At 41.4% G+C, this 22,151-nt stretch overlaps 1 protein-coding gene across 1 annotated transcript in view; it reads right to left on the reverse strand.

Annotated features, from left to right (window-relative positions):
* The window catches only part of msi2 (musashi RNA binding protein 2), a 228,725-nt gene that overhangs the window by 161,026 nt on the left and 45,548 nt on the right, over nucleotides 1–22,151 (reverse strand). The window lies entirely within an intron of this gene.

Here is a 22,151-nt window from a genome sequence, read left to right on the forward strand (position 1 = left end):
TGCATACAAGGTTGAACTGATTACAAATTAACGAACTTATCAAATGGTTTATATGCACCATCATTTAACTCACTAGACCTAATTAAACAGAACTGAAGGGTCTGTTTCATTTAGACGTAGAAATAGGAAGGTCAAAACCTGGGAGGGGATATACAGTAATATACAGTATAAATATACAGCATATATATATACAGTATATACGTATGTACAGTATTACTGAAGCTTCATGTCTGGCTGGCATCTGTGGTGTTACTGTTATTGTTTTGGTCTGACTCAAACTGTTCGACTCAGCCTGTTTCAGGATCCACAGTGTTTGTCTTGTTTAGTTATTGTTAAGACTGAATGACTAAAGCTCTTCACTAGTACAATGATAGTATAAAGTAATGGTCTACCTAATGATGTGATTGCTTTGTTTTTCTCTCGGCCAAGTTCTCCATACGTAATCTTTACCTGTCTCCTATAAAGAATTTACTGATATGATGTGGGATGTAATGATTAGAGACGCACCGCTCTGCAAACAAAGTCCCAGCTCTGATCTCACCACATTTTAACAAAGAGGTGAAGGGAGCAGGAGGGACATGCTGTGGAGATGCAGAGCAAATCATCAACAAGGCTGAAAGAGTCTACCTTGATCAAAATGCTGACCCTAACACTTTCCATCTATGAAAGAAGCTTAACACTGAGAAAAAAAGCAAAATTCAGCTCGAACTGAAGTAACCATCTGTCAAGTGCTTTCCAGGTGCACACAGTCTCACAGGCACGTAGCCTGCACATATGTACACAGCCTCCCACACATGGGACCTCTCTTATTACAGTTTGTTTTTGGCTTCTGTGATTTCATGTTTTTATTATATTATATTGTTTTACTACAAAATTCAATTAAGACAATGTTTGTCAAAACACAGAAAGAAAATAGAACGACATTCATCCAAAGGTGCTTTAATAAATAAAATAAAAACTGTAATAGATTTGAGAGGTCTACATTTATCCTCCCTCATACCGCCAATTTAAAGTGCAAAAGAGAAAGGAGCTGTGTGCACAGCGTGTCCTCCAGGGCTGAGCTGCTGGTAACTACATGAGAAACATCTAAGAGTTTGGCTTACAGACCAAATATAATGGAGGATGTTTTATTACAAGAGCAGCGAATTTCACACAGCGCGTCATCAGGTTCATGATGAAACATTCAAATACAGGTTGTGCAGTAATTACCTATGACATACACGTATGCATCATAGGCTTGGCCATCTCAGACAACCAATATAGCTGCAAGAGTCATTACATACAATACACAGACTGCACAGAATACACACTAGAAATAACTGAAAGGTGTTAACTATACGTTTCAGTTTTGAGCCTTACAAATATAATTTAACACGCTGTGTGGCTCTGAAGACTCAACCAAATACTTAAAGCGGACCTATTATGATCATTTCCAGCTCTATATTTTTATTCTGGGACTCCACTAGAGAAGCTTTGCATGATTCACAGGGGGAAAAAAAAGTCCTTATTTTCTCAAACTGCCTGTTATGCAGCCTCTCAGTTGAGCTTCTAAATGAAACAGGCAATATTAGCTTGGGCCTCCTTAAGAGGCCTCCTTAAAAGCTCACTTTCTTGTGATTGGTTGAACATCTGGAAGCCTGTCGAAGGCTTGTTAGCACCATCTCATCCTCCTGTGGAGGTTCTGACAGCAAACTGTAAAACTAAGGAACAAAACTGATTGAAAACTTCTCAGATTCACCTGAACACGTTGGAGCGTGAATCTGATCCAGAACATGAGAGTGAACGTAGATCCACAGTAATACAGATTACAGCGGGGTGTCTCTGCTCTGGGAATATCACACACATTACCTGCTCATTGGGTGACATAACAGTGGACTTAGTCCTTAAATAACAATCCGTATATAATGTATATGTAGTTGTAGCCTACGCGTGAGAAATGAGCCAAAATGCAGACTGAAGTGGAAAATGTCTGCTGTCAGGAAATGCTAATGCTAATCCTAATGTTGATAGTGGGGCTGAGCAATGAATTAAAATATTATAGAAATCTCAATTTGACCAAGTGTAATATCCAAATCACAGGAGATGCAATTTTTTGGATGAAGGTAAAACGTGTCACAACAACAGACCATAAATGAAGTGTTGTGTTTCTACGGAGATGCCTCGACCTACAGATCATATTCTACAGATGTAAAGGAGCATGTTTGTTTGGTACAAGAAAAAACTAAAATCACATCATCATCATTTTTTCTCTGAAAATAAAATGAAAAACCTTCCAAGTGAAATCATTTAAAATATCACAATTGTACTTTATGCCAAAATATTTACAATATGATTTTTTCCACTTGTCACATGCTAACATCCTATTGCTAATATGCTGAACTTCATGCATGTTAATACACTAATGTTAGCATGCTTATACGCTGATAGAGTAATATCATGTTACATGCTAACTGTTAGCCAAATGCATGCTAACGTCCAGGAGCTGACATGCAGCGTTAGCATGATAAGTAATGATGACGTCAAAGCAGAGCTAATGAAGCACACCTGAGGCTAACAGAGTGCAGGTCTGACAACGTGACGCAGAAATGGTAAGAGCGTAAAAAATAAACTCTGTTCTTTCCTCAGGCTCCACCTTCAAGCTGAGGTTTTTTTCTGCCCTGTTGTTAAAATAGAGTTGTGTCATCCATCCAACTATTTCATTTCTTGCTGTGAAATGAGGTTCGTTTTCATTTTACTACTTCTCATTGTTTGACTACTTGTGGACATGCAAAATATCAAATGGCAGGTTTAGGGTTATACATTGGCCAAGACCCAGCAGCTGCACCATCCTCCAACCCCTCCTCAACCCCCTCCTCCTCCCCCCAACATCATGCCTCAGGCCTCAGAGGTTATCAGGCTTGGATGCTGCTGCCGGCAACCCCAAGCCAGACAGCTGCTGATAAACTGGCTGTGCAAGTATTTATCAAGATCACTCACTTTTATCATTGCCAATCTAGGTAAAAAAATAAACAAGTCAATGTTCATCTCTGCTTGCCTCTCTACATCAGCTGTTTGCCCCGCTTCCCTTCTGGGCCACCCATTCCCCGCTCATCGTACGGCCTTGTTCCATTTGCTGCAACCAGTCCAGTTTTCAGCCATGTCTTTATACTTTGACATGTCTGCCCCATTGGCTGATGGGATTGCTTGAGTCCTGGTACAACACAATTACTTTCTTTATTTCTCTCTCCATGGTGACAACAGACATGAAGCCTCATAGCTTTAGATTGTGTCCCTATGGCTGCACCATGTTGTGCTGCCATTGTCTAAGGTTATTAATGATCATCACACATTTCTGTGTGTTTGATGCATTTTAACTAACTCATAATTTATCAGTTATTTAAAGATCTGCCATTATTTATTCCATGTAAATGAGTGCAATAACGTCAAGCTGATGAAATGACGTTGGAGTTGCATTTAATTTTTAAAAGCTCATTTTACATTTAAAAAAATTAATTTTTAACCAAATCACACACTGGGCCATAATAAGCAGGGGGGAGAGAAAACTCCCCACAGTGCAACATTAGTTCTGATCATCTGGACGTGGCTGTAGTATTTTAAAAGTCTTTTTCAACATGTCAGTTCAAGCTGACAGATTTAAAAATGGACCACTCTTCAACCCAGTTTTTCCTTTAACCCAATTTTTCAAACATTCAGTTATTTTTGCACATCCCAGAGAGACAGTAAGGAGAGTTGTGAGTGTGCATGAGTGAGTGCATGTGTGCTTACACCTGAATGTGTTTCTAAATTCTTGAGTGCATGACGTGTGAGTGAGGGGCTGCAACAATTACTGCCCTAGTGCATTACCATGTTAATAAAAGGCAGGCAGAAAAAATGTAGAAAGCTTGTGGTGCTCTCTGCTTTACACCTGTTAGTGGGTTTTAACAGCAACAGACAGAACTAAATGACAAACTATACACCTCTAAGAATAGCATGACCTCTCCTATGAGTTCATCAGGAAAAAAACCCACGACACCTGTCACTTTAGCTCTAAACTATTTTAATTTTTCCTCAAGTTATGAAGACACTAGTTTCATTTTGTGACACATTAAACAGCCATGGTGACATCTGCCCCTTCTTGATTATAATAAAAGCACAACTCAAACTGACAGCAACCATCTTCTTCATAACTTAAACTCTGCCTTAAGACTGTAGCTTCGATGCATCACATTCTGTTTGTTGGCTAATTGAACATTCAAGCCAAAAATAACTATTGCCTCTAAAATCTCCACCGAACACTGTTGGTAGTTTATAATGTATAATGTTGTCAGTGCACACGAACAAAAACACCTGATTCAGGTCATGTGACATGAATACTGTCCAGAGACTGATGGACTGCTTTGTCCTCCTCCTACCCTGCAGCGCGCGCACACACGCACACACGCACACACACACACACACACACACACACACACACACACACACACACACACACACACACACACAGTGCAAACACAAACACACAATATAGGAAGTGGATGTGGAGGCTGGCATAAACTTGACACTTCTAAATGAGCGATCTAAATTATTTATATCACAAAATATCATATAAACATTTATATTAATAATACATGGTCTTCATCAGTTGGACCAAAGTAAGATGGATCTGTTACATCTGGTGCTGTGGCAAAAGGCTTTTATGTCTTTACATGTGTATGAGTGGGACACTACAGTGCAGGCATCTCAACATGGACATGCACAAACCTGGCAATAGAGACATAGACACACACACACGCGTACACACACACGCATACACACACACGCGTACACACACACACACACACACACACACACACACACACACACACACACACACACACACACAAGCTTGGCTTGGCTACATTCCTCTGACACTAAGCAGCACAACAAACATCTTTGTCCACGTCAGGCAAGTCATTTCTACTATGTAGTAGAAATGACTTGCCTGACGTTGCCTGACATTTCTACTATGTAGTAGAAATGACTTGCCTGACGTGGACAAAGATCGTAGTAGTATTTGTAGTAGTAGTAGTTTGTAGTAGTATTTGTCCAACTCAAGACCAGGCTACTTTGTTTTGATGACCCTTCTAATATCGTGCTTCAGTGTTAAGTATGAGCTCTAAACGCAGGGCCGCTGTGAGCGCTGAGGAGGTTGAAGAGGCTCAGCCTGTCGCAAAACTGCAACACAATATTATTGTTATTTGTGGAAGGTTTAGCACTTCTACCTGTGGCAGCAAATTCTTTGAAATGAAATTCAAAGAGCCTCTGTGTTACACCTACAAACAGCTATTAGTGTTTTAACCATGCACACACAACTGAGTCTGCAAAGACAAGCCGTGAATGTCATTAACTCCCCAAGCAGGAGCCATTTTCCCTCACATGAACATAGTGTGAAACAATATAAAACAAGTAGGAAAAAAGCAGGCAAAGAGGAAGAAAAAATGTGTCATGTATTTATGCAAATCTTAAGATTTTATACAGACACTCTGCAGCGCTGATGCTCTAAGTATGTTTTCTTTTAAATTCCATTCAAAGAGGCACGGCTATGATACATAATGACAAAGACATCAAGTAGTTTCACTGGGAAAGTTGTAAGATGACACTATTTATAGGGGGGGGGGGGGGGGGGGGGGGTGAAGATGTTCACTCTCAGATTACAGATCAATGTCTTCACCTTTCCCTGCCGCATTTTTTCTAATATGAACTTTTCATGTCCTTCAAGTAGAGACTGTGACCCTGATTAAACAAATCGTCATTATTACAGCCGTTTACATACTTTATACCGGTCATTATTCAGTTCTAAAATATCCAAACATCCATGCTGTCAAAAAATGATTTACTATGATACAGATGTAAATGAGAACAGCTGCTCTGATGCACATGTGTTAGTGACAGAGTGCAAATATGTCTGTGATGTTGAACTTGGATTCTTGGTCGAGAGGCTTTTGGAGTGTTTGGCTCTCTGTAAGGAAATATTAGTTAATTAGCCCAATGCCATCACCCAACCAAGAGGATCAGTTCTGAAAAAATCAGTGTGGGAGATTTGTGGTAAAACTTTTAAATTCTTAAAAACTCTAATAAATAGCTGCTTCAATCAGAGCACACTGGACTGGAGCTGCTGCAAGCCATTAAAGTCTGGAACAACACTAATTCAATTGGGAGCCGAGGAGGAAACAGAACAGTAAAGTCATGTGAGAAATAATAGCAGCTAGTTGCTGCTAGCTGCTATTATTCAGTAAAGTAACTTCATGATGTATCTTTCAATTTGGATCTCACTCTCTGAACATCTCAAGTCTCTCATTCAACCTGGCTTAGTCCCCCCCCCTCCACACACACACACACACACACACACACACACACACACACACACACACACACACCAAATTTCAGGGGCTATTTCCTCTGTGACAGTCAGTGAATTAAATTTTGCATCTCTCTTATCAATACTTAATGTTAAAGGGTCAACAAACACTAGTTGGTTAGTTCACATCCAAAGATTCTACCACGTCAGAATTAAATCAAAGACGTGTGGTGGGTGATGTGGTCTGAAGTGATCAGGTTTCTGTTTCCTTTTCCTCACAAAGGTCAATAAAATATACTTTGTGATATTAATAATTTCTTTTCAACAATACAACTAGCTACTTTAAATATAATCCCAAACTTCTCTAAATTACAACTATCAAGACTAAAATAACTGGAACCGAGCATTAAGTAACTAAAATAAAAAAAATGGATCTAAACCATCACAAATCACCTAAAATGACAAATATACATTGCACATTATCAACCACATATGTTCATGTGTAACACGTGATAAAACTGCTCCTGTCAGAGCTTTGCTGCCGTCATGTTCTGGATTAACTGACGTCCTTATTGCAAATGTGTTTATAGTGGCTCCTTCAGGCACCACCCACTGTCACACGCACGCACGCACGCACGCACGCACGCACGCACGCACGCACACCATTCTCTGAGCCAGTTCTCAGGCAGGTCGCTGAGATCACACATCCAGCTATGATTACAAGGTGTAAGCCTTTATCATGGCCCTCACCTCTCACACATACAGGCTCACAAACAGCTGTAAACACAGAGCCCCAGACAGGGAGGAAGCAGACGGGGGATTTCGATGTCATTTCTCATACCTAAAAATAATGGGACAGGTAGAAAAAAGCCATCACACTTTGTTGTATAAGCCACAATTGTTATCGTTCTAGCAAGGGGATATAATTACTGGCATTCAGATCCTGTCTGTGGCTTCGTTCATAAGCAACCAGAAAGCACCAGAGAGCATCTGTCAATGCAATGTAGTATGATCAAAGGCCTAGACGTCGTGCAGGCACCATGTGCACACACTCACATTCGTGCAAAAACCACACACACACACACACACACACACACACACACACACACACACACACACGGGGAAAGCACGGCCAGTCCAGGTAAACACTGCCTCTGCTCATTTGCATCACTGGAGCTGACTCACAAAGAGAAAACACAGCCAATAAACAACAAACAACAGCACAATCACTTTCACTTTGGGGGCGTGCTGCACCAGATAGAAAACAGAGGCAGGATTAGATCATCAGTGAGAGGAAGACAGAGAGCTGAGCGATTAGCAGCAGTGGTGTCTTTGTCCAGCTATAAGTTAGCTATAAGGACGAGGGCCCCTGCCTGGTCCGGTTCCACTCCCCCACACGCCCTTTCAAAAAGTGGTCCAATCTCAGCTCTAGTGTGCATAAATAGATTTGTAATTGCTTATTACAATACAATTAGGGCAAAGGAGATGAGAGAGGGAAAGATGCTTAGTGCAAATGTGTAGTGACAGGCCCAAGCACCCAGACCCAGGATTACAGTAGCCATTTGCACACAGACAGAAAATGAGAGCGATAAGAGAGAGACAAAGAAGGAGAAAGAGAGCGAAAGACAGGAGGAAGGAGCTGGGGGTGGGGAAGGGCTGTCAAGCACAGGGCAGAAGCTAATGACAACTCTGGCTTCAACTTGCACAGACGTCTTTGAAGCCCGGCCCTGATCAGAGCTGTGATTGCCACCGCTGCAGGGCCACCACTCCTATATTAACCTATACTAACAGCTATTCGCTGAAAGTCACAGGCCTTTTCAAAACCTGACTCGTGCTGGAGCTGGCCATCTGTGGAGCGGCCCTGTGAGACGTCCAACACGTGAGTGAGGGACATACATGTAAGGGACACTGTTTGCATATGGCCCTGCTATAGCAGTGACAGTCAGGCTGAACATGGGGCCAGTTAGAACTGATTAGCTCCACTTCCCTCCTCAACCCACTACAGTTATGAAGATTGATAGAAGCAGCTTAGAGCTGATTATAGGGCCCTGGAGATGCATGGGCCCATACCCAAACAGCACATTCACACTGCATTCACAATGAGCACAGCATGCGATCGCTAGGCGCAGGCCAGGCATTAAGCAAACGTTACAGCAATAAGAGGCAAATAAGAGAAATGGACAATGCCAGAAGTGCTCTTAAGAGCTTTTCAGAATATGAATATTATGCTAATTAGATGCTTGCTTGTGGCCAAATCTGGGACATTTGAGCAAGCATGTTATGAACATTTAACAAATTTCAGAGACAATATATTGAGAACATGACTGGATGCCTAACACTGACTCCAGGGTTATGAGACGCAGCATGCAGAGGCCTATTTAGCATGCAGAACACAGAAATTAATCTTGTTTTGACATGAACCAGTCAAGCAAAACAAAAATCATGAAAATCCATAATGGTCTTTAATAAGAAAAATATCTAGGTCCTGCTCATGTCCAACAAAAGCAGGAAATGTGTGGAGCGTTGCTGTTTGGAGGGGGACAGAAGATTTACTGTGTTCTAGTTTAACGTCACGAGCAGGTGACGCAGTATTAAATCCTGTTTTCATGCTGGTTCTCTCATCAACAGTTGAAGACTGCTAGCAAGTCAACACAGAGGTGAGCAAATCAGGTTTCAAGAAAACAGGTTTGATGAGGAAAGAAAAGCTCTTTACCTGTTCATTATTAAATACAGTATATATCTGTCTACCCAGCTATCTATTAGACACAATGTGTTTGGGTGAGAAGACCTGAGTGAGAGATACAAGATGTCACGTCACATAAACCCTCCATATTCAAGTTTTAAATTATAAAACCTTTTTATTTAACGTGTCAATACATGGACTGAACATGTGGAACAGATGTGGTCTTCTGGGTCTCTTCCACCAGGTTGAAAGTCTCCCAGCCTTGTTGTGCTATTATATTTATATATCTTATAGATTTATATCAAGTAGTGTCAGGTTCAGTTTGTTTAGTTAGACAGTGTCAACAGTCTGTTGCCAAGTTTTCAAAGACGACAAGTAGAAATCAGTGAATGAGTCCAATGAAATAAACCAAGTAACAAGGTCAATGTCAGAGCTTTCACATATGATCACCAAACGTGAAGGTGGAACAGGGGTTGGGGTGGAGATCAGTGGGGGGGCGGTTAGAGGACATATTGTGTGCTGAGGGAAGGACAGGTAGCCTAACAGAGAATGGTAAACCTACAGTTTCAGTGCAGTGTACTGGGGACATCTTTGTCAAAAGGATTTATGTGTTGAAGACTAGGTCCAAACCTTGTGTCTGGCTGGACCAGGTCGTGGGATATTTACATCCTGCCTGGTAGCAGCTGGTTTATCTGTTTGTTTCTCTCCTCCTCTGTGCTCACATAACTGAATCACCAATAAAGCTTTTCTCATTGACATGTTTTCCTGTTGCCAGACAGGAAGTTGTCAGAGAGATGTGTCTGTGGAGGGGAAGCACAACCTCGCACATGCAGGGAAACACTGCCACCTCTGTTTTACAGGAAGTGGCTGATGTTTGTCCAAAAAGTCGCTACATTAGTCAGTCATTTTAAAAGAGCAACAACCAATGGGGAAACTCCAACACTTGGCCTCTCGACCAATTCTTTAACCTTATCACTCAGTCAGTCAGTGACAGACCTGTTCATAGGGCTAGCCCTGCTGTTGCACTTCAGCCAAAAAAATCAAGAGAACCATAAAATGTACACGAGGAACCAAAACCTACAGTGCATTCAGAAAGTATTCAGACCCCTTCAGAAGAATCATGGAGCTCACTGTGTGTCCACCAGATCCAAGCCTCTACACAGGCAGAGACAGGTGTGTTTAGACACACACCTGTCTATATGACCTTATATAGACACACACCTTTATATATGACATTACATAGACACACACCTATATGACCTTATATAGACACACGCCTGTCTATATGACCTTATATAGACACACACATGTCTATATGACCTTATATAGACACACGCCTGTCTATATGAGGTCTCACAGCTGACAGAGCAGATGAGAAGCCATGAGGATGAAGGAGCTGCTGCAGAGCAGTCATAGAGAAAGGTGTGTGTCTATATAGGGTCATATAGACAGGTGTGTGTCTATATAAGGCCATATAGGTGTGTGTATATATAAGGTCATATAGACAGGCGTGTGTCTATATAAGGTCATATAGGTGTGTGTCTATGTAATGTCATATATAAAGGTGTGTGTCTATATAAGGTCATATAGACAGGTGTGTGTCTATATAAGATCATATAGGTGTGTGTCTATATAAGGTCATATAGGTGTGTATCTATATAAGGTCATATAGACAGGTGTGTTTTTCCAAATCATGTTCAATGACTTGAATTTACCACAGGTGGACTCCAGTGAAGGTGTAGAAATATTCTTTTTAATAAATTTGCTCAAAATGTCTTTTAAAAAAAGCGAAGGCGTCTGAACTGTTGTTATCACAAAGCAACATTTGACACTGAACAACTAAGAGTAGTAGAAAATATTACGGTGAAAGAGCAAGTGAGAAACATTTTCCATACAGTAAACAATCTGTCCTGCCTGTGCTGTGTGAGTGGCAGTTCTTCTGCGTGACCCTTGACACTGAAACCAAATGTTAATTTCTGCTACAAGGCCCCTGTCTTACACTGACAGTAAGCACTAGAGGGGGAAACAAATGGGATTTTAACTTCCAATTACAATAATGGCTTTTTGTGACAGGCCCTCCAACTATGCACCTTACCCCCACCCCTGCCTCCCTCTCACACACACACGCACACACACACACACACGGAAAACAATGCAGCTAATAATCTTGGAACCCTCATCTCTCTGTGTGGTCATGTGACTGACATGATAACAAAAGGAGGAGGAGATAAGCAGGAGGTACAGCCACATGGCCACATATTAGGTACACTCAGTTACATCAGTGAGGTTAGGATGAATAACACAAACACCTCTCTGTATTATGGGATACAGGTCAACAGCACCATAAAATGCATCCTCCAAAATGATCATACAGTTGAACTAACACCTCTCTCAAACAGTTTAAACAAACTGAGCGTTCAAACCTTGGTGGAAGTGGATTTACTGCAGGTCTGTTGTGTTCATGTTCGCTGGGTGTAGCAGGAATATCCCTGTTTTTCTCAGCTCAACAGGCTCCTGTAGCTGTGGGTAACATGTGCCCTCTCTGTGGTCTCACTTCACTTCCTTCTTTAACCCTCTCACCATCATGAATTTATAATGTTTGACATATTGAATAATGATACAGGTGATGAATTTGCCAAAACTTTAGATCATATTTTTTTTTTTTTTTTTTTTTTTTTTAAAATCAAGATTATTTGTTGAACAGCAGCTAAAAGTCTGGATTTATCTGGCTGCTCCTTCATCCAACATCTTCATTTTGTCCTCATAGGTGCAAACTGCAAATTTAACGGTTGTGATATCTCTACTAAAAGATTCATATTTGACATGTTGATATTTAGCAGGAATAAAAAATATACAATTTTAGTAGGTATGTTTTTGCATTAGTTATCCATAACTACTCATGGGAAGAATGAAGTCCTTCCTCCTCCTTTAGTTAAATTGCTCTGTAATAGATATGTGGTACAGTATGTGCCTTCTATCTGCGATCAATAATCTGTGGGACCTTGTGCTCAGTTTCAAGCTATGTTCTGGCTCTTCTTCTAATGTCCATCTCAGGAAGCCATGCAACAGTGGAAGTGTATCACTGGCTACACAGAGCAAATCCTCAGAGAGACATAACATTGACATGTGGAGGACGTATTAGTTAAAGTTAAACACAGCTCAACAAAAATCTTGCTAACTTTTCTCTCAACTCTCAGTGGATTCCCTCAGGGCTGCCTGTTTCCATCAGCTTCACTCTGTACTTATCCAGAAAACACCAGGTTGCCATGGGAGCAATAAACCCAACCCTCCACTCTCTAAATAATCAAAATAAATTATTCAGTCTTCAACGCAGGATTATTTCTGGGGCCATTTAATTAATGTTATAGATGAAAGGATTACTCCATCAATCTCATAATTGACTGTCAGAAAATTAATCTGTAACTATTTTGATAATTGTTTAATCATTTGAGTCACTGTCCCTGCAGAAGTCCAACATCTTAAATGAGTTTTCTTCTCCTCTCTGTTTTACAGCTTGTGAACTGAAGATCTTCGGCTGGTTGGTCAGACAATGTTCACGTGTCACCTTGGGCTCTGAGAAACTGTGAAGGACGTTTTTCACAGCTGTCAATCATTTCAGAGACCAAATGATTGACTGTTTAAATAACTGGCAGATTAACTAATGATGACAATAATCCTTAGTTGTAGCACTAATTAATTATGTAACCATGTAAATGGTTTTAACAGACTTTTACTCACACTGGCAGTAGCAGCTTTGTTGTCTAAATATAAATGCAGCCACATATGACTAACTGAATGCAACCTTGTTAATCATTTATAAGTAAAACAAACTCCAGGCAACTGCCAAGATGATGGAAACACAATTCATTGTACTACAAAGTTAATTATGTGGATCATTGTGTTCCAAAAATAAACTCTAAGTGTGCATCATTATGCATGGCACCAAGGTCATCAGGCATTCACTAACTTCAGAAACATGAATTCAACTTGCCGCCAGCGGCATCTTGGCTGTTATGCATTTATGGCTTCGACTGTTCACCTCCAGGACAAGACTGTCAGTTTTCCCAGAGGAGGAAGCCAGTCAGGACTCTCACTCCTATTAAAAGAGTCAGTGCTCCGTGGTGTGGTCTGCTCTTTGTGCCATACGCAATGCAGTGAGCTGCTGTGGCTGAGGTGAATTCATTCTGTCACATTTTATAGGAACTCACAGTTCTTATTAATTATTAATAATTAATTAATTATTTCACATATCTATTGACCATTATTGCCATTTGTTTATATTCACCTACATGATTTACTAAACTTGGCAAAAGCAACATTAGGTATAATGAACCCGTTGAACCTCTGAATGTTTGAATGACTGAACTTTATCAACATTACGAAATAATCTAATAATATTTTTACATTAAAGGACATATTCTCTTTATTGACAGTCTGGGCGTCTGGCAGCTGTCTAACCTCACAGCAGCACTTCCAGGACTGTATCTCATTGTTGTGCTATGTCAAGGCAGTTTTGACACAGTGTTTTTAGTCACCCCCGACAATGGTTGTGGTCCACTTAATTGATGTAATTAATGTTCATCATGGTGAGTGTTTGCTGAATGACTTCTAAACCAAGAGCCTGTCGGCTCCTCTCAGGAAGGGAATTGGGCGAGCATGAAGCACTCGAGTTTTTTGTCATGCTTCACAGGAACCTAGAAATGAGTGGAATAATTCCCAGCTCTTAAGCATGCTCAGAAGAGCTCAGCAGCAGGGCTCAACTAAGTTATTCTCCATGGTGTGGATAGCTCCCAGGCAATCCTGACCAGCCGGCGTCCAGCTACGTGGACGCACATCCACTCAGCCCACAATACACAATCATTTAGTGGCAGGTGACGCATGGGAGAGCAAGCACAATGATCCTGACTAGATGTCATGTAAAAGGGGACAGTTTACACTCTGTTGCACTGTGGCTGTCTGTGTGTGGCAATGCTGCGATGCTTTTTTGTATTGTCCTTGATGCACCTAGGTGGTGCTGTGTGGGGGTGACTGGAGTAAAGCAGAGGAGGATGATGAGGAGGAGGAGGAGGTTCAGCAAAGCTGGGGGGAGGAGAAGGGAGTAAGATCTTACTTAGTGCGTTAGGAGATATTTTCTTCTCTCAGCTCTGGAATTATAGAAACTGCTTGTGGCTGGTGGAGGCCTCAGCTGTGGTGAAAATAGGCCCCAACTGCCTCGCTCCCTACGCCACATCTCCAAGTCTTCCATCTCTGCCCCTGAGCAGTGGCAGAAACAAACAAAAACCTCCTGCTCTCCACTCTGTCTGTATTTCATTTCCTCTGAGGAAGAGGGCTCTCTTAAAATATTCAGCCACTTTGAAGTGGCATGTCACACTGACCAGGCTATTTTCTTTGATGAGCTCTAGTCCTAATCCTTCAATGATACATCTTCTCCCAACTCCATCACTCAAGTGAGGTGCCCTACAGAATAGTTATTGGTTGAAGAATCTGTGCAAAAAAAGAAAAAAAAGAAATGCTGGGTTTCCAAGTAGCTCTTACACATCAGTCGTATAAAGGGAGCTGTGTAACACTATGGTCAAATGGATTTCTGCACACAGTCCACACACACCCTTAACATGCTGCTGGGCCACAATCTCAGCCCCCCAGCCCTGGCTCAGCCCACTTGCACCACCTACAGTGTAATTCACTCTCCAGCTAAAGCTGGGTAGTAGGTCTGACCCCCACAGCTCTGGCCGTCAGTTACTGCTGACCTCCAGCAAGGTGCCAATGAAACATGTCCATTGAGTGGTGAGCAGAACAAACTGCCTCACCTGACTCCTGCTGACAGCTCAGCATTTTAAAGAGTGGTAACGGATCAACACAGGTTCACAGCTGCACAGCCAGGACAGCCAGGACACCTTGCCTCTGGCCTGAGCAAAGCACTGCAGCAACACCCTGCACTGAGAGAACAAAGGTCATCTTCATACTTTAAAGATAGAAACCAGTCAAAATACTGATTAACTAACAAATTCTGATGTGATGAAGCCCTGATTCCTTTTGATACAACATTTTATATTAGTGATATTTTAGCAAAACCATATCAGTGCAGAATACTTTAACTGGAACTCTCAGGTGTCCATGAACACTAAACCCGAGGCTGCAAGTTCTGCATGACCTCAATTTAATGCATTACCATAGTCTGATTAAGACATCTTCCAGAAAACAAAGGTAATAGTGCTCAAGCACGATTTGCTCAAGGCAAGCGAACTCAACAGTCCGATGATCCTTGAGCCCATCTATTTGTTCTGGCTGGTATATTAGCTTATTGTCCCTCACACATCCAGCATATGCAGAGCGACACTCACATCCCTTTAGCCTATTTTCTCTGCCCATCTGTTGAATTTAATACTGGCTCTCTGTTTGATTTTTCTTACCAACCACTCTCTTATTTTAGTGCCATGCCCTTTTCACACCAGCATGTACCTTTGTTTTGGTGATGTCACTCCGGAAAACCAAGTCAATGAGTAATGAAAGGAGTGAAAGCTGCATTCAGCTGCTGGGATCATCAGTATTAACAGCTCTGTCACATAATACTGCAAAACAGAGCTTTAAATAAACGTAGGTGACAGGTGAGTTTGTGATAAATCATTCAGGATAAGTATATCACCCAGTTCCTAAGAAATTTTGAGAGAAAAGGTTGTTTTATTCATTTGAAAATATATCAAGGTCCTGTGTGTGAATTACTAATGTTTACACCGACATCTGTGACATGAAGAAGCAAAGATACAAGAACAAAAGGCTCAGTATTCAAACATCAACATCATTCAAAGTCATACTTAAAATACTAAAAATCGGCCTTGTTGAGGTGAGAATGACATGTGCTTTTGTTGAGTCATTTCATAAGTGCAGTTTTAATTTTAGAAAATAAGCAGGCTAAACGAGTATAAAAAAAATATTAAGCAAGTGCATTTTAGTTCTTGTAAGAACAAGACATTTTCTCTCCTTTGAGTCTCAGTCATTAAAACAACAGCAGCTTCACTGCCTTTTTTCTACAGAGCTGAGATCCAGAAATATTTAAATATATGAGAATAAAGCCCCAATTTTACAGGGTCATAAAAGCTTATTAGAGCGTTAGCACAGCGTCCCTCTGATCTTTCGTTCTTCCTCCGTTTACTTCTGAAATTCAGAGAGAAAAATTAGCCTTTTTGTCCTGCAAATATTTTGACCTTTATAAAATGGAGCCTGTCCAACTTCACTACTTCCAAATATTCAACTATTCTTTTTTCAGCATAGACTGATTCTTTGTCACCTCTTCCTCTCCCTGTCTGTGCTCTGTGCTGCGCAGTGCAACGTCATTTACATAAACGCATGTGACTGAACAACACACAGCGACTGGAGGACCCGGGCAGACTAATCACAGTCCAGCCTGCATCTGACAGCTCACTCTCTGTCAGGTGAAACTCTGGCTGCAGACGAGTGTCCGTACCCACAAAGCAGCAACACCAACGTCAACAATTCAGAGTGTGAGAAATAGGAGGTGCAGGGAGAGTGTGTCAGATTAGAGTCCATTTCATGAGTCTCACGCTCACTGCGGGAGATTTGGCCTGGGGCCATGTTCCAGATTTGGGGGAGTTCCAGGTGTTACTCAGCACAGTTATCCAGCTTATCAATCCTGCTTCATGACTCAGGCCTCTACTCCTGGTTCCCTCACAGCCAGAAAAACAAATTCAAATACAACCACAGCTAACAGATACCTAGCACATGAGCTAAAAATGGAAACTGGCTAGTAAACTGTGATATATTAGCTACCCAGCAGGTAGCCAGGATGGACAACACTACTGACACACTGCTGTTTTTAAAGTCTATAGTAGGAAGAAAACATTGGTTATTATCTTTAAAAATGAGCTCATGTCTCTTTCACAACTTCAAACTGGCTCATTTACAGCATTTCATTTCCAAAGGGGTATATTTAATGAATTTAATTTCCTTGTGCATAAGAAATGTGATAATTCATTACAGATTATTACATTACTGTCGGGTAACAGTGGCAGGAGATGTATGCTGCTGTGAACCCATTCATTTAGAAACTGTGTTTTTTTTTTTTTTTTGGTATAAAAATGAAATTTAATGTCCATATGTTTTTCTTTTTGGGGTGGTGGCTACATCATGTCCTGGTCCATTTACCTATCAAACAGGTTGAGGAGAGGAGATTTGTATTACAATGCCTGACTTGTTACCAGAAGCTAAAGTTGGATATTTAATAGAAAAAACTCAAAACCTTTCTTAATCCACTCTTGTTTTTGAAGGCAGAGATCTTTGGAGCATGTGTGCTGTGACTTGTGGAGTAAACAGGCTTTTCTGATCACAAGAAACACACTGATGTAAAACCAGGCCTAAATCAAGTCTTACTAATAGGCAGTAGACCTGGAGCTAACAGCAGATCACTTTGCCTTGAGCTAACGGTAGCAGTCAGGTTTGCCTTGGGCTTTAATATGTGCATGTGAAAATTACAAAGCATGTCTCAGAGCCAGATCTTACATGTGCTTGAGTTTGAGCCTCTGTCATTTCTCCTCACTGCGCTGAGTCATGAATTTGCTACTTTATAATTACAGGAGAGTTTAAAGCTTTACAAATTTGAAGTAGCATGTGTAAAAGATGTGGTAAGCTTCCAACATAACCACCACCCCCTCCCCACCCTTGTTGCAGGGCATGTGCCAGCTCATCATGCACTAATACAACACATCATGCATGCGTATGGTACAAACACACACATACAAACAGTCATCTCTTGTCTGTCTGCACAGTAGCCAACCGTAGGCAGCACAGAGCTGCAGAAAACAGGCTTAGACACACAGTTCTACATGAAAACCCTTCTTTTCCATGAGCTGATCCTTCTTTGTTCTGCATAAATGCCAATTACATAATTCTCTCTGGCATGCAAATCAGATTAGATGAGGCCATGGCAGATCACCTATACCGCTTGGTCTAGTGCTGCCTCCAAATCCACAAGAATAGAACATTTTGGGACATCCCATTTTTATGCATTAAACTATTTAATCAGCTTTTTGTTCAAGATGCAAATAACTAAATATTACTCTTTAACATAAAAATGATTATTACTATATCAGTAATCATGTCACACAGTACATGGATGGGACTATTCTTAATGCAGAAGGACATATTTGACGTACACATTGTGGTATTTGATTAAAGAAAATGCAACTTGAAATTCTGATAGTGAAATATCAAGGGTATTATCAAATGTTAGAGATGTCCAGGAGTAAACATGACATACCATATCAGGGGGATATTTGTATGCTAAGAAGAGACACTGACATTCAGCTTGTGGGCACTGATACCCAGAATCATGCTGCGAGAGGGAACCAATGCAAATTAGCAAATCGAAGGAAAGTGACACTTTGCTGTTGGCTGTGGGAAGTCATCAGTAAAATGTTGCAGCGGTGCTCAGTGCAGTCAAGAAAAGTACGAAAGGGCTCTCACTATGCTTCTCTGTGTGCATGTGTGCAAGGGCACATGTGTGCACTTCTCTCTGTGTGTGAGTCTGTGTGTGTGTGTGTGTGTGTGTGTGTGTGTGTGTGTGTGTCTCAGCCCAGGGAACTAAAGAGCAGAACAAACCAGAAGTTGCCTGACAGCACAAGACCCTACCCAATGTGAACTTTGGGGACACGGGGACAGCTGGTGGAGAGGAAGAAAAAAAGAAGGAAACAAACACTAACGGAAAGCAGAAAAAAAGAGGCTGTGACTGCAATACATTACTTTACTCCTGATTCTGGGATATGCCAAAAACCTCGACCATATCACACAGAAGACGCTGTGATATGTATTCATTATGTATGTATTTATGTATGTACAATGTGTGTCAGACTGAGAGTGGTCACAGAAAAAAAAGGCAAAGGAGACGTGTGTGAGAGACAAGAGCCACTGAAGAACAACAAGCAATGACATAAAATAATGTGCTACAGGCTGAGAGTGAGTACGTTTCCTCCTCTGAAATTATAATATGTTGATACATTTTTATATATAATACACATCATAGCGGAGTTAGGCTGCAGGCACATTTCACTGTCTCTGACGATTCTATAATACATGCTCTAAGTACACAGGCTCCGCAGCTACATACAGCTGTGTACGTTACATTTCGCATTAATAGATGCAATCCCAGTCCCACATTCCTCCGGGCTCTCTTTTGTTAATGATATTATGAAGCACACAAGCCCAGTGACATTTACTTGATATTCAGCTTCCATCTTAGCACATGAGAACGCTAAAAATATATAGTGAAAAGAAATGACTATGTCATTGGCTCCCTGTTGTAGATACAGAGAAAGAAATTGCTTTCTTAATTTTGTAATCCATCATAATCTGTGTCATTTTTCTATTTAAACCACTTGATACCATTTGTATAGAGAAGCTATTTCCTTTAGACAATAAGACTTTGTGTTGGAAGCATCCTTAGGTTTTCCTCTATATTGGTCCTGGGCTGAAGAATGTATTTTTGTGAGTGTTTAAAGTGTCCTTGTAAATCATGAAGCTACAGTGCAAAGTCTTTGAGGAAACTGGTTTTCTCCTCAGGAGATGGACTAAACGTAATGAACGTACAAACCGTCCACCACTTGCTAACAAAAATGAAATTTTGTCTCTCGTGTCGTTACCTTACACATTCAGACAAACACAGCTCTACACTGACAGTTGTGAGCACATGTGGGCTGTGCACATAATGTAAACATCTTTTACACAGTAGCCGGTGGACATACAAGAGAAAACACACACACAAATACACACACAATAATAGGTTTGATGCGTCTGTCCCCATGTGCTAAGCTATCAACCAGAGCACTGTGTGTCTGCTGTCGACCTGGCTGCTGGGTCCTGGGGACAGATATAGAAAGATACAGATCTATAACCTGCAGTATCGGGGCCTAATTGATGCAGGCCTAGCATGAAGGGGAGATCGACATGACAGGCATCAGACACATGTGACAAGCTTTATCGGTTTGTCTGGGTCTCCTGGCTGAGAGGAGTTACACAGAAAGTCATTTCAACACGTGCATCACATTTATATTGTTTCTGTCATTTCCTGGTTTAACAGTGTATGGAATTGTCAAGTTTTTACTGTTTGTAGAGCCAGAGGAAGGCGGGGCTTATCAAAACCACATTCCAGATTCCGGCACCAAATCCTGCTCTCGAACAGCGAAGCTTCTGCAGTGTGAATTTGAACTGTCTGCCTGAAATACCCCGACAGATCAGCGATGAGCTGAACGATGTGCTAAAATTTGCGAGAAACATCTGAAACACAGATGTCTAACGGATGTTTCCTATAACACTTCCTCCTCCTCTGACATACTGAGCTGTCTCTCTTCTATTCATATGCTAATGCTCAATCAGTCTGTCCAATCCACAAGCATTTCCAACCACTTTTTTTTTCCAAGCAATCAATTTACCTTGGAGAGAGATAAAAGCTTAAAGAGTCACATAAGAGGCGAGCTGGAGCAAATGGTGATATGAACTGAAAAAAAGGAGAAAAAAAACTACCAAGACAGGAAAGAGGCAGTTGGGGAATAGCTGGATAATGTAGGTATAAACACACAAGTCTGTGCCTAGGAAGGCTCGACTGAAGCTCATTCTCATCTAAGCTGAGTTTCCCCCCACTGCAGGAGGGACTTCCAACACCTTCAGCTGCAATATAAATGTTAATAGAGTTCAGGGAAAGAAAACGAGGCGTAAACAAACAAATGTGGTATTCCATGCTTTGGGGCAGCAGGAGGGCCCTGTCATTGAGCAGTATGTCTGCGCGTGTTGGGATGTGCGTGCATATGTGTGTTTGCGTACGCATGTGCCACGGGAGTGAAGAGAGAAGAGGGAATAAAGATGGGGCTTCTCACATACTCAGTATGAGCTACGCTGTAGTGGACCTCCAGCAGTGGAGCCCCCCCCCCACCAAACCCCTCCTAAAAACTCCAGTGAGACTCTGCCATAAGACAGCCAGATCATTTTCTACATCCTAAAAAAAAAAAAAAAACAGCTTTGAGGGTGAGAGCCGCTCCAAATGGAAATCCACTGTCAGTGCTGCCACCAGGAACTACACACACTGAGCAGTCAACACCAAAACAAAAGTAGGTCTCATTCTAAATTGAGTGCTTTCTAAAATATCAAAGAATATCAAAGTGCTTGTCTGTTTCATACCGGCTCTTCTCTGCGCTGCTAACTTTTTGAGGTTCACCAGTCATTGTACAGAACACAAACGCAGTGAAAGAGAGAGAGAGATGAAGGTAGGTGGGTGGTAAACACTCGCATCCTCATTCTAAGCACACAGGCAGCCACAACTCTCCGTCCAGACTTGTTCAAAGGGTTGGCAACCTTCAGACCAATTAGACATCACAGGGCAGCCTGCACAGCACCCAGCTTTCATATAAACGGCTCTCCATGAATTTTTAATCAGCTATAATTTAAGGATTTAAATAAAGATCAAATTCTTCCGGCTGCACTGCGAAAGAGGTGTCTGGCTGTGTGTGTGTGTGTGTGTGTGTGTGTGTGTGTGTGTGTGTGTGTGTGTGTGTGTGTGTGTGTGTGTGTGTATTTTTATGCAATCAAATGGAAGTGAGTTTGCATGAATGTGTTCATCTGTTCCACTCTCTGTCTTTCTCCCATCCTTAATGTTTCCTCCTCTTTCTCTCCTCTACTCAGTCCCACCTGCTAGTGTTATGAGCAGAAGCCCGGCAGGTTGTCTAACCCACAGCAGAAAATTTCCTGACTGACTGGTTGACTGGTTGACTGGTTGGTTGGCTGAGTGGCAGCATGTGAAGAGCAGGAGACAGATCTGCAGGGAATCACTGACAGATGTAATTAATGAGGTCATACTTGGAGTTGGCAGTCCCTTTCATATCCAATTCCTAACGATCACAACTGAACACACCTGCAGCTCCAAAAAAAAAAGAAAAAAAAAAAGGCTGTCGATACCTCTTTCACCAGACGAAGAGAAAGATAGATGTAAGGGGAACAGACTCTCAGATAAGACTTTACATAGGACAAGCCCCACAACATTATCTAAACTGTACTGTCACAAAATAAAATGTATGAGTGGCTGAACTTAAGTCGGTACGTGTTTTTCCTTTGCAGATATTTATATTAAAAAAAGAAAAGAAATAAAACAACATT

Source organism: Seriola dumerili, unplaced genomic scaffold (genome assembly GCF_002260705.1).
Source record: "Seriola dumerili isolate Sdu_G_001 unplaced genomic scaffold, Sdu_1.0 BDQW01000091.1, whole genome shotgun sequence".
NCBI classification, from domain to species: domain Eukaryota; kingdom Metazoa; phylum Chordata; class Actinopteri; order Carangiformes; family Carangidae; genus Seriola; species Seriola dumerili.